Genomic DNA, 13,702 nt, shown 5'->3' on the forward strand with positions numbered 1-13,702 from the left:
TATAATTACATAAAAATTTAAGTTGGACACACAAGCAGTGAGTTTTACTCATACAATATATATGTATACATTAGATGCAGTAATATATGTACATACATACATATACATATATATATATATATATATATTCAGTTACATATGCCCCAAAACTTGTTATGGGAGAAAGTGGACCCTGATCCGATCCCACGTTTCTTTTTTTCCACGAATAAACACTTTCAGGTCAGGTAACCAACTGTTTGGCTATTTATCGCCTTATCTCTAAATAAATATTGACGCTGGATTTTCCAGTTTCCCATCCCAGGCCCTGCAGACCGGCCTGCAAAGGGGGAAAGTGGAGTGTGTGCGTTTCCCTGCCCGCCAGTCATCCCCAAGGCAGCCGCCAGGACTTCCACTCACCTGCAGACTGGCAGAGCCCACCTCACCGCTCCGGAAGGAACCCGCGAAGGAAACTTGGCCAGGACAAATGCCAGGCCAGCAGCTTTGCAATTTAGGGTGAAGCGGGTTCCCGGACATGTCAGTAAAGAGTGGGAACTGGTCCAGAGTGAGGCGCTCGCTGTGGTCGCCCCAACCCAGCGACCGTCCCCACCGCGGCACCCGCCCGCTCCTCTCCCTTCCAGTCCTTTTCTCCCTTCGGGCTCATCCTCTGTTCTCTCCTGCCCTTGCCCTTCCTCGGATCTTTTCGCCGGCCTCACACCTTTCTTTTCCCGTCCTCCAAAGACAGCTGCGTCATTGAGTCCTTTGTAACCGCTGAAAGATCCAAAATACAAGCGTCAGAAAGATGCTCCTTAGCACCGCGAAGGGAGCATTTTAACTAGCTTTTCAACTCCATCACGGGCCTCATCCAAATTTTTCTCCCGAGCAGTGGAGGACACAAGTGGGGTGTCCACCCCACGCTCACGTCGTGGGGTGTCTTCTCGGTGGGGCAGAGTCTCGGCAGGACGAAGGGGGCCCGGCCGGGGGTGCGGACTCCGAGCGGCGCGTCTCCCCTTCGGCCCCGCAGCAGCCTGGCCGGGCGGCCGTGGGCCGGGGACCTGGGGTCTCCTCAGACGCCGGAATCCGCGGCCCGCGCTCCTCTTTCGGGCTGAGCTTGGGACCAAAGGACGCGATTTCCAGAAGTCAAGGTTCAAACCTTGGCCGAACAGCGGCTTTGCGTGCCCAGCGGAGACTTAGGAGCGAGAAACTCTGAATAAAATCATAATAAACTGGGACAAGATCAATTAATATTCGGAATAATAGAGAACCTGAATAAAGCATGAATAAAGTTCATCCCAGTCAGGTCTGGAACCCTGGACCTGCCGTCCTGGTCCAGGCTGCCATCCTGGCTGATCAGCGACATCGCAGCCCCTCCCCGCCACCATTTACGCACCGGGACAACCGTGCGGTTACAAGGGGTGCGGTGCGAAGCCCCCTCGAGGGGCGGGAGTCGGTGGGCGCAGCCTCTGCCTTTTACCCGCCGAGACCCAGGGGACCCGACCAGGGGGCTGCACTCGACGTCGCTGCGCCCCTGGCCGGGAGGGGGAGGGCAGGGCAGGCGCCGGCCCTCCGACGGCCAGGGATGGGCGGAGCCGTCCGGGCCCGGCGAGGACGCCCCCGGTCCCGTTCGGTCCCACACCTGTCCGCCGTGTCCGTGTGAGCCACGCCGCTGGGGGGCGCGGGAGCCGGAAAGCAGGGGAGTAAAACGTGTCCTTCTTGAAATTAAACAGAAAGGTCCCACCGAGATTTGAACTCGGATCGCTGGATTCAGAGTCCAGAGTGCTCACCATTACACCATGGAACCCCTTTGAAAGCCAACTTCTTTCCGTCGCCAGAGAACGGTACCCGCTTCTTCAGGCTCCATACGTCCCACCCATAATCTCAGGGCAGTTCTTCCAAGGACCCGACAAGATCTGAGTACGGATGACCCGCTTTGATGTTCAGCCCTCTCTGGTTTCTCTCTGCTCCTCTCGTTTGACTGACATCTCTCAGTTCACAGCGCACCTCAGAAAATGAAGTAAACTTTCCACTCTGGGTTTCCGGTCAGGGAAGGGCCCCCTTAAGTCACCGTCATCAACCGCATATTCTGCCTCGGTTTGCCAGAGTGTCCCATGCTGAGGTAAAATTTCTGCAAATAAGAGTGTTGTTTTCCTTTCCTTTGCCTTCACCCTTTCCCCAGAGCTCAGAGAGGGCAGATGATCGTCAGGGCAGGAGGTGGGATCCCCTGGGTCCCTTGGATTTCCTGTAGCACCGATTACACTCCAAAGCCGCCACCACCACCACCTCCTATGTGTAACATATAAAGTGTGTGGAGTGGCAATGGAGGCAGGAGAACTCTCCTTTTCTTCTCCATACAGTTCTGATTGGGGGCGGGGGGTAAGCGTTTCTCCCCAAGTTTGTCAGGCTTACAGTATAAGGAAAGATGAACATTTACACAAAACCCTCAGACAGACCAGGCCGAAAGCACCTGGGGGTGGCTCAAGATCAGCCACATGTCGTGGAGCCCACGGGGCAGGGCTCTGACACGTAGGCAGTCACAGACTCTTGTCAGAGCTTGGTCACGTCAGTTTCATTCCAATTTCTTAACGTATCCAGAAACTGCACAGTTTAACAAAGAAGCGTGCACACCTACTTAGAAGGTATGTATCCAAGTTGTCTTACAGTGTAGACAGTATTTATGTACACAAAATACCACCACACTAAATATTTACATGTATAATAAGTCCACCTGATGTCTCCAAGTAATAATCTTTACTTCTTCATTCTATCGCAAAGCCATTTCTTCCCTCATCCAGTACACAGAACTGAAAAAAACAGCATCTGAAGAAGAGAGCTGCAGCCCAAAGAAAGGAGTCGGAAAGTGGCCAGTGTTGCCTGGAGACCCGTGTTGTGTTCCCAGAGGATGGACAGAGGTTGACACAGGAGGAAGGAGGCAAAGGGGAGGCGCCTCTTAGGAGGAGGAAGTTCGCACGCAGCCCCGAGATGAGAAGATGAAACTTCCTTTTGGAAAATCAAGAAGCTGAGGGGTGACAAACACCACCAAGTGCCCCTCCAGGAGCCCCTGGAGGTCGGTCAAAGTTTATGAGTGCAAGGATCAGTAATGGTCTCTGGCTGATATAGGAAGAGAAGAAATGCACAGAAAGTATGTTGACAGATCACAGAATGGCCAGGAAACCTGGAGAACCAGGCTCTCACAAGGGGCAGGGAGGAAAACCAAATGAGGTTAGAACTGCAACGGGTGGAGAGACCGTCTGTGACGGACGAAAGCCTGGGTGTTGGATCTGAGAGCCAAGGAGCCTGTGGGGATGTATGTGGTGGGAGCTGCCTGTGCTGGGGGCCAGTGAACAGAACTGCCCTGGGGAGGTAACTCCGCCTCCTCCCCCCTGCCCTCCACTGCCCTCTCCCTCTCGCTGGTCCTCCCACTCTATCTGCCTCCCTTTGTAGGGCTCCATCCACCTCACTCTCATCTCCCCTTCTTCCTGGCTCTCTTTCTCCTCATCCCCCCTTTGCAGCCCCTTCCCCTCCCATTCCACCCTGTCTTTCTGGACCTTCTCCTTCTGTCGCTAGTGCTCCTCCACCACCTCCGGTTTCCACGGTTAGGAGGAAGATGCGGGAATATTTCCCACCATGCCAGGAAGCACCAGTACCTTGCTCTCTGGGCAGGACGCTCTGAGGGTCTCTGGGAGACTGAGTGAGGAGGCCCTCAAGTTGTTCTCGGCAAGGGGACACAAGAGCGACCGCCACCAGATCCCTGCCCTCCCGGAGCTCCCCTGAAACCAAAGAAGGCAGCGGGAGGACCCCACCGGTCCCAGAGGCCTCTCCAAAGGGTGCACAGAGGCCCGTTTTCCCCACCGCTCTGTGCTCTTCCCATTTCCTCCAACCTGCACTTGGGTCCCCGTCTAGCAAGCAGAGAACTGGCGATGAAGAGGGTGGCCTGGCCACAGTCGAGCAAACCGCAAGAGCAATCAGTTTACAGAAATTTCTAGAGGCAGAAAGCTACTTTCAGGGGAAATAACCAAGGACAGTGGTTGTCAAAAGATTCAGAGGATTGTGATGACAGCATTTATGATTTTGCTGCCTATAGCATTATTGATCCAGTAGTTTCTAAACCCAGGCACATCTGACAAGAGCAGAATGAAGAAGAATGCTCCTATTGCTCCCATGTTGCACAAGAAAGTAGGGAGATACCCCAAGTTTTCTTTATTTGTTCAAGGCCACCCAGGGCAGAACCATTTTTACAACCCAGAGCTTGTGCTCCTGAGCACAGGTTGGTCGGGTCTGTCTTCTCAGATGTGGCCCTGGCAACATTTCACAGTTGGAGTGTTGGGGAAGAAGAGCAAGAAGAAGAGGGAAGGCAAGAGAAGGAGCAGGGACGGGTGGAAGCACAAATGCTATGATTCTCCCCTCCCTGGCCTTCCTCTCTCAGCTTTCCCCTCCCTTCGAACTTTTCGCTCTTGGAAAACTTTTCGGTATTTCCGGTCTCAGGGGTCTTGATGGGGCAAGGGCTAAAGACGAGAATCTATTCATCCAAGTCCTAGAGCGTCCCGCTGAGTGCCAGTCCCTGTCCTGGGCGTGCGGACACAGGGCGACCATCCCCACGACCTCTGCCCTGGTGGAAATCGCCTGGTGGACACAGGGAACCTAAGCACAACCTCGGCCCGGAGGCCTTTGCCAGGGTGGGCAAACTCTCATTCATTGGGTGTAGGCCAGGAAACAGGAAGGGCCATCATGGGAGCGCACCGGGGGTGTTCAGCTGTCCTTGGATCTCATCCGGCTCAGGCCCGGAGGGTCCGAGCCCTGGATCCCGGGATCTCTGAGGGGGCTGGCATCTGTGGCGGGTAGGGGCAAGGACGTGGCAGCGTATCCCTGGGGGCAGGGCACTTCCCCCGGGAATGCGTGAGTGTCTCCTCCATACAGAGTCCAGAAAAGGCCTGTGCTGCTGTCTCTGTGGCGCAATCGGTTAGCGCGTTCGGCTGTTAACCGAAAGGTTGGTGGTTCGAGCCCACCCAGGGACGGTGGGGGTGAGATTTTAGAGAACACCAAAGAGACTCCCTTTTGCCAAGGGGACACCGGAGAAGTGCTGCGGCGAGCCGGCTTGCGGAGAAAGAGCTCAGGAGTCAGGCGCAGAGGAGGGCGCACCCCCAACCCCCTGCGGCTTCCGGGAGCTGGGGAGTCGGCGGGGGGGGGGGGGGGGGGCGACCCCTGCGATGGGGTGCGGAGCTGAGGGTCTGACGACACTGCGTTGGGTGCGGGACCCCGAAGGCAGCCTGTGGGGGCCCGAGGGTCCTCACTTGAGGGGAGATGAGGAACGTAAAGCAGGGCCCTCGGGAGCCGCCGTCTCCGTGCCTGAGAGAGCTTGGGGCTTCAAGGTTCCTGTTTGAGTGTTTAGAAATTGGTGGTCTAGATACCGATGGCGGGACCTCGGCTTTTCATGGATACAGTGTTAGGCCGTGGCTGGTATCCTGTTTCCGTAGTGTAGTGGTTATCACGTTCGCCTCACACGCGAAAGGTCCCCGGTTCGAAACCGGGCGGAAACAGACTGCTTCTTTTTTTCCAACCCCGCCGCCCCCCCCACCCCACCCCCAGCCCCGCCCCCCCACGCTCCCCCCCGCCCCCGCCCCGAGATGTGCATTCTGACTGGCAAAACCAAAAGGTTCCAAAGGCTCCGGGTGAAGCAGACCACCGCAGCTGTAGGAGGAGTCGGTGACCACCTGGAATTCTACTCTGCACTAGGAAGCAGCCCTCCTTTTTCTGCTCCGAGTCCCTGTGAGTCCAGGCCCAGTTCATCCCGGGGGGTGGGGCGGGGAAGGACAAGGCTGACTTCGAGTCACCTTTCCGTCCGGAAACCCCCTCGGCTCCCTGTCGGGCGCCTGGGTCTCTTCCACGTGTTCACAGATTGCCTCTGAACACCATGGAGTTCACTCCCGTGACGCTCACTTGCTTTCCCCCACCTCGGAACACCTGAGGAGCAGTTTTGTCTCCCTGGTAGAAGAAAAGAGACAGCACCCAGGTCTCACCGTGGACTGGACTCCAGCCAAACACACGGGCGTGAAGAATTTAAGGCTCCGCGAACTCAGCCGGTCGCGGAGGGAAAGGAACCCGTACCCGTGCGGTCGTCAGGAGAGGCCCCGAGGCCAGCTCAGAGATCTGGAGGTAGACGGATCTGCTCATCACCCGCTGAAAGCCAAGCCAGCGCCTGACTCGAGGGAAAACCGAGGTTCACAAAGAGAGCATGACCTGGGCTCGGCAGCACACAGCGCTAGAGTTGGACCAGGAAGAAGGGACCCAACAGGATAGTTTGTGACCTGGTCTCAGAACGAGAAGCGTCGCCCAGGAACGGGCATTTGAAGGGCGATGAGCAGCGGGTCAAGGGCTGGGAGCCTTGCACAGCTGCATACAGCCATAGTGGCGCTGGGAGATTTCCTTTCCTGTTCTCTGCATCTCTGGTTTCATCTTTCCACTCTCAGTTATCTCCTGGACAGCCAAGGCGGTGTTTCCGTACGGCTCCCTGGTGGTCTAGTGGCTAGGATTCGGCGCTTTCACCGCCGCGGCCCGGGTTCGATTCCCGGCCAGGGAAAGCTCTTTTCTTCTCCATTCCTCGGAGTCTTCCTGCCCAGATCAGATTTGTCTTTTACTTCAAGGTCCAATGCAGAAGAGCGTCCGCACAGAGTCCCGAATGCCAGTGAGTCCCGGCCTCAGGGTCCTTGACATCCGGCAGGCTGGAGGAGGCTCCCCGTGTGCAGTGAACAGCCTGGGCTGCCCAGCTCTCCTCTCCACTCTTTTCTCTCTGCCTGATAGAAACCCCAGAGCCTTCCTTACAGAGTTTTCATCCAAAGAGAATCAGGGACTCGAGTTCCAAAGATTCATTCAAAACCAAACCCCAAACCCTCCAAAACATACATCCAAGGTACCGGAATAGAAACATCGTGTATTCTGTACTCAACTGCACAGTTCACGTTTTCCCACGTTTGCTTTCTCACTCTCTCCATGGAAACCTGAAATCCATTCTCTTTAGGATGCAGAGAAGCTTCAGGGGGAGTCTGGTTCGGTTCTCCAGGACGTGCAGGCCAGGCACGCTCTGCGCTTGTAGGAATCCCCCACCCCCAGGACCCTGTGCTATCCAGACTCCGCCGGGTCGTCTTGGTGGACAGTGGGGTCTTGGGTCAGCCTGAGCGCTAGAACCACCTCCCTCGGGAAGACCCATGGGGAAGTGCAGCTGCCCCCTTGGCTCTTGCCTGGCTCTCTGTGCCCAGATCGCAAAGGGGAAGCCTTCTTTCCTGTGGTGTGAGGATGAGTGGACGGGGTGGGAAATGCATCAGAGGGAGGGGGAGTATTCTCAAGAGCTTTCCGGAATTGTCTGCCCTAGGATAATGGCGTTTTGTGTAGCCTTCTCCTGGCCTTGACCCAGTCTCAGGTCCAACGTGATTTCACCGTTCTCATCTTTGCGTTTTCCCGAGGCTTTGGAACTGGCACCGTTTCTCGGCGGAGCGGGAGGCACTCTTTGTCTCCAGCACAAAGAGTGGACGGACGCGGTGTGGTGCTGTCTCTGTGGCGCAATGGGTTAGCGCGTTCGGCTGTTAACCGGGAGGTTGGTGGTTCGAGCCCACCCAGGGACGGGCGGTGGAGGTTTTAGAACCCATTCAAGGTGTTCCGTGCCGACGACCATTCAAGCGGTTCCATACGAAAAATCTGCTCTCCTGCACTCGGGGGTCCTAGTCACCTCCGGACTGCTGCCGGCCGGTCTGGGCCACCTCACCTTTGCAGCCCTATACTCTTGCAAGTGCAAGTGTATTCCTATTCACGCACAGTCGCCTGACGCAGGACCTCCTGACAGAGATCAAGGAAGCCAGTTTCGGGTGCGGTCAAGCCTTTATTCTGCCAAGTACCTAGACTTAGACAGGTCTAAGTGCCCCAAGTGTTCTGTGCCCCAGGGTTTTCACCTGTGAAAGGAGGCCAGCACTTAGCAATTGTTCTGTCAGTAGTGTTACCAGTGAACCCACCATCCCCAGCAGCCTCTGCATTATTTTTTTTAGAAAGGCATTTCCTACATGGTTCGTGTATTATTTGCTTTCATGGTGTGATGATGACACATATGCGGCAACCATCATTATTGTACTCACACTTCTGACCATTTGTGCAGGTGTTTATTTCCACAGTGTAGAAGCCTGGAAGTGCAATTGCTACCTTTAGTGTTTATATGCTTCTTAAGTTGGTAAATCCTGCAAGTTTGCCTTCCACAGAAGTGGGACTGAATCGTATTTCAAATTATTTTCCGGTCGTTCGGTGTCTCTTTCTTCGATTACTTTGGCAGCACAACAATCTTTGTGTACATCTCCTTATGATCCTCCTAACTAACAGAGGGAGCCGTGGCCTCCCGACCCAACCACGGGGAAAGGCAATAGGGGGACGCTGAGGCGTTACACAGAGATACTCTATCGCTTATGGTGGAGAGTTAGTCACTGAACATTTTTAAAGCCCTCCAGTAACTGTCCATTGTTTTGTCTGGTGACCTGGTCAACCGGGTCCAGAGAAGACGGCCAGGGTGACCTCTTTCTGCCGAGCAACTTATCCAGAGAGAAAAATCTCACTGATCCCAGAGGCTTTTCCCTTCTCTCCTTTCTTCTTTTATTTACAAACTTTGGTCACACTTTTAACTTGAGGGAAAAAAATCTGATGCCTGTCCCTCCTCCTATAAAGTGGGGGGTTACCATGGAACACCCCCTTCACTTTATTCCTTGACAGTTTTTTGGTTTGGTTATTTTTTGGAAGAGTCGGACACGACTGAGCGACTGAGCTGAACTGAACTGAACTGATAAAAATTAGCCCATCCAAGACATGTCGTGGGAGCCCCCGGAATCCCGCCCCTCACAGCCGCCTGCTTCAGACCTGGACCCTTAGAGCTATTGGCTCCTGTTTGCTCTGTTCTTCTATTCAGTCTTATGCGCAGAGACTGTGCGTTTTGACGTTTCTGTACCGTGTGGTTTGGGGACAAATATGTTAACTTATATACAGAGTACATCATGAGAAACGCTGGGCTGGAAGAAGCACAAGCTGGAGTCAAGATTGCCGGGAGAAGTATCGATCACCTCAGATACGCAGATGACACCACCCTTTTGGCAGAAAGTGAAGAGGAACTAAAAAGCCTCTTGATCAAAGTGAAAGAGGAGAGTGAAAAAGTTGGCTTAAAGCTTAACATTCAGAAAACTAAGATCATGGCATCTGGTCCCATCACCTCATGGGAAATGGATGGGGAGACAGTGGAAACAGTATCAGATTTTATTTTGGGGGGCTCCAAAATCACTGCAGATGGTGACTGCAGCCATGAAATTAAAAGACGCTTACTCCTTGGAAGGAAAGTTATGACCAACCTAGATAGCATATTAAAAAGCAGAGACATTAATTTGCCAACAAAGGGCCGTCTGGTCAAGGCTATGGTTTCTCCAGTGGTCATGTATGGGTGTGAGAGTTGGACTGTGAAGAAAGCTGAGCGCCGAAAAATTGATGCTTTTGAACTGTGGTGTTGGAGAAGACTCTTGAGAGTCCCTTGGACTGCCAGGAGATCCAACCAGTCCATCCTAAAGGAGATCAGTCCTGGGTGTTCATTGGAAGGACTGATGCTGAAGATGAAACTCCAGTACTTTGGCCACCTCATGAGGAGAGTTGACTTATTGGAAAAGACCCTGATGGTGGGAGGGATTAGGGGCAGGAGGAGAAGGGGACGACAGAGGATGAGATGGCTGGATGGCATCACCGACTCGTTGGGCATGAGTTTGAGCAAACCCCGGGAGCTGGTGATGGACAGGGAGGCCTGGCGTTCTGCGATTCATAGGGTCTCAAAGAGTCAGGCACGACTGAGCGACTGAACTGAACTGAACTGAACGGATGTTCTCTCTCTGATTTGTTCATCACTGATAAGGTGGCGCTAGTGGTGAAGAGCCTGCCTGCCATTGCAGAAGAGGTCAGTTACACGCTGTTCGATCCCTGAGTCAGGAAGATCCCCTGGAGTAGGGCACGGCAACCCACTCCAGTGTTCTCGCCTGGAGAATCCCATCCGACAGAGGAGCCTGGCAGGATACCGTCCATAGGGTTGCACAGAGTTGGACTCGACTGAAGCAATTTCTCCTATCCGTGTGGGAATCTGGTCTCGTTTTAGGAAGTGAACTTCTGGGGATAATCCACATTGAGTGGTGGCTGACAGGGGTCCATTCGCTGTGAGGTAGACGATGACAGTTACTCTGGCCCACGAGGCTTTTTTCACTGCTGCTTGTCTTGATGCTTCTGGTATTCCCTGGGATGTGACACGGCAGCGGTGAGAAGTCGTCCGCTTCTCCTCTTTCCTCTGTTCGGTAAAATCCACGGGGCCCGGTCTGTACTCGTCAAGCACTGCACAAGTGGCCTATCTACGGAAGGATCATCTTACTATGCATCCTCCCCTCATGAGAAACTCAAGATTAATAGACGAGATTAACACAGGAAGGATACTGGATTTTTCGCATGGAACAGAGTGTTTCTTTCACTGGTATGTGAAAGTTTCTAAATAGCTGAAAACATTCAACGAGTGAGGTAAGGATTGTTGAAATCAGACTACAGAATGCAGAGGAAAAGACACTGATATCTTCGCAAGGAAGCAATGAAGTCAGCAACGTGAGCACTTCTGACAACCCTGCAAATCAAGATCGAATCCTTCCAGAACTGTAAGCAAGTTCAGCCCTCAAGAAAAAGGAAGGACTAGCGATGACTTCAAGCACAGTTTTATACACTGGGGACTCATAAGTGTAGTACAGAATTCCTATTTTCCTCAGTGAGATTCCTCCAATATCGCTTAAGTATATTTCATCTTGTTTCCCACACTGGCAAGTGTTGTTAATATACATCGTTGACTCTGCTTTCACCTTCAGTAAGGCTCACTAATTTTTTTTTTTTTTAGGCTTACTAATTTTTAAAAAAAATGTATTTATTTTATTTATTTTTGGCTGCCCTGTATTCGTTGCTTTGTGTGGGTTCTCTTTAGCTGGAGTGTGCAGGCTTCTCGTTGCGGGGGCTTCTCCTGTTTCAGAGCACAGTCTAGGTGCATGGGCTTCAGTAGTGGCGGCTCACAGGCTCCGTAGCGGTGGCTCGAGGGCTTAGTTTCTCTGCGGCATGTGGAATCTTCCCAGACGAGGGATCGGACCTGTTTCCCCTCCACTGGCAGGCAGATTCCTATGCAGTGTACCCCCAGGGAAGTCAAGCAAGGCCCACTGCTTTGATGTATTTTTATCCCCCGTTTAAATATATTTTCCCAGAAACAAGTCAATAGACTTTCTCTCACTCTGGGGAGAACAGACAAGTTAGGCCTCTCAAAATTTAAAGGTGTCACTTCTCTTAAGGAAGGTAATAATCAGTTCCATAAATGTAAAATTAAAAAATGAAGAATTTCTGGGGAAAATACTCTACTGTTTATGCTTCCATGTGGTATGTATGTATTTATTTATTTATTTATTTTACTTTTATTTGCATTTATTTTCTGCGGCATTTATTCCCGGGCCATAAGTTTTTGTTTCTTCAGTTTCTTCTGGGATATCTTTTTCTTCTGTGCAACCTCCTCTTCTGGTTTAGGAACAATCTGTTCTTTTTCAGTAAGGATCATCTCAGTGTGGCAGGGAGAGCTCATGTAGGGGTTGATCCGACCGTGAGCTCTCTAAGTCCTGCGCCGCATCTTGGGGGCTTTGTTCACTTGGATGTGCTCAATGACCAGAGAATCTGCATCTAAGCCCTTAAGTTCAGCATTACTCTCTGCATTTTTGAGCATGTGTAGTAAAAATTCAGCACTCTTTTTGGGCCACCGACCCTGCGTCCAGCCCCACTGTTTGGCCTGTGCACACCTACCAAGTCCACCATTGTAACGACGGAATGGCACACATTGCTTCTTTAAAGTGACATCCTTCAGATACTTGGTGGCTTTTCGGATATGCATACCCTTTATGGCCTGGGCAGTCTCACGAGTGTTCTTAAAGTGAACACGAAGATTTGAACCTCTTGATTTGCATGATTTTGTGGGGTTTTCTGGGTCGAGTGAATAGCGCACCATTTTTAAGGGTCAGCTCAGGCCGCTTACCGGAAAAGCCCATGTGGTATTTATATAAGGAAAATTTTGTTGCTAAATTTGTGACAAGGAAAAAAAAGATTTAACTGTAGATTGAGTAAATGGTCTTGATTACTTGGAACAGCAACCATGAAGGAATGAAATTGATAACAGAGTGTTCTTAATACTTTTAAACAATTTAAATAATGTACATAATGGCCTTCAAAATGTTTATTCATGTTTTTTTTTTTTTTTTCATGGAAGCGACTCAGAAAAATGACATTGTTTTTCTCCTTTTGGTCTAACACCAACTCTATGTGTATTTTCAGATTATCTTATAAAGGTGTAGAAAATAATGATGGTATAATATATTCATATTGAAGTCTTGGGTTTATTTAGGTTGAAAATCTGAATTACATTGGACTCCCTAAGTTTCCTATATTAGTTTTACGGCTCAGATAAGCCAACATAGCCAATGAGTATTTAAACTTCTAAAAATTTAAATCTATGTCTTGAAGTAGGTTGAATATACTAATATCTTTAAAGGGGAATGAATCGTTACAACTCTAGACACCAGCAGACTCAGTCATTCCCCCTACAATATTTGGCATATATATTTAGGTGTCCTGTAATATGTGATTCCATATATACCAATATATGATTTCAACATTCTCGTGTTCCAACATGTGTCTGCTTAAATGACAGATTCATGATCTATAGTTAACTTTAATCCTTTGACTATATTAAATTGATTTAGTGAATGAATCGTCTTTCGTTGCCTGCAAGTTTGTTCTCTCTTTGTCCTTCCCGTTTGCCCTAATTTCCTGGTAGATTGGCTGACAGCAGAAATACCGCTTTAGTTGGGGAATGCTGTTGTTGTCGTTCACAAACTGGTCTATATCTTGTTCGTGTGTGGCCGATGCTGGGCATATTACTACGTTGTTCCCTTGACGAAAGCTCGGTGCAATGGTTTGTTGTTTTCAGTGCTCTGACATTTCAGAATCATAACCTTAACGTTGTGTGCTGCACAGCTTCTCAAACTTTCTCGAAGCGTCACCTCATTTCTTATTAGGCATCCATTTTTTTGTGTGTGGCACTTGCTTTCTATCATAGCAACTACCAAAATCCAGTTTTTCAGAGATATGATATCATAGTAAAGAGTGTAAAATAGTCTAATGTTGGCAAATTTTACTATGTAGATGACACCTCAATAAACTTAAGAAGGAAGAGTAAAAAGGCAAACAATACCAACATTTCACAGGACGGAGAGCACTGTAAATTCTTTTTCATTTCTAAAAGGAGCGTTAGTAAGGTCAACAAAGTCGCAGAGGAATTTGGCAGCATCAGCTAAGGGTCATACTTACACTATCATGTGCTGTGGTCCAGAAATCGTACTTTTTCGTCTGTGCTATATATTTGACCTGTGCTGTCCAATGTGACAGGTAGAAGTCACAGGTAACTACTGAACGCTTGTAGTGTTTCTAGTGTCACATGTGGTAATGATGAGATTTTTCTTAATGCAGTAATTCTCACAAAGTTTTAAAATAGATGATAATTGAAGACTTTAAATTCCAGGTGACTGGTGTTAATGCTAATAATGGGAAACCTCACTAAAATTGAGTCAGGAGACCAGAAGGGGGAGCTCTCATGGATTACCACTGGAGTTCA

General features: G+C 50.6%; 5 non-coding genes and 1 pseudogene across 5 annotated transcripts; 4 read left to right on the forward strand and 2 right to left on the reverse strand.

The window, feature by feature from the left end:
* Positions 1-1,705: 1,705 nt before the first annotated feature.
* Positions 1,706-1,777, reverse strand: TRNAQ-CUG (transfer RNA glutamine (anticodon CUG)). The gene has a single exon. It is a non-coding gene; the product is annotated as a tRNA-Gln (tRNA).
* A 3,137-nt stretch (positions 1,778-4,914) lies between these two features.
* On the forward strand, positions 4,915-4,988 carry TRNAN-GUU (transfer RNA asparagine (anticodon GUU)). The gene has a single exon. It is a non-coding gene; the product is annotated as a tRNA-Asn (tRNA).
* Positions 4,989-5,437: 449 nt separating this feature from the next.
* TRNAV-CAC (transfer RNA valine (anticodon CAC)) lies at positions 5,438-5,510 on the forward strand. Its single transcript has one exon. It is a non-coding gene; the product is annotated as a tRNA-Val (tRNA).
* Positions 5,511-6,478: 968 nt separating this feature from the next.
* Positions 6,479-6,550, forward strand: TRNAE-UUC (transfer RNA glutamic acid (anticodon UUC)). Its single transcript has one exon. It is a non-coding gene; the product is annotated as a tRNA-Glu (tRNA).
* A 965-nt stretch (positions 6,551-7,515) lies between these two features.
* Positions 7,516-7,589, forward strand: TRNAN-GUU (transfer RNA asparagine (anticodon GUU)). Its single transcript has one exon. It is a non-coding gene; the product is annotated as a tRNA-Asn (tRNA).
* Positions 7,590-11,480: 3,891 nt separating this feature from the next.
* On the reverse strand, positions 11,481-12,073 carry LOC133040167 (large ribosomal subunit protein uL22-like; annotated as a pseudogene).
* Positions 12,074-13,702: the final 1,629 nt, after the last annotated feature.

Source organism: Dama dama, chromosome 20, assembly GCF_033118175.1.
Source record: "Dama dama isolate Ldn47 chromosome 20, ASM3311817v1, whole genome shotgun sequence".
Taxonomy (NCBI): Eukaryota; Metazoa; Chordata; class Mammalia; order Artiodactyla; family Cervidae; genus Dama; species Dama dama.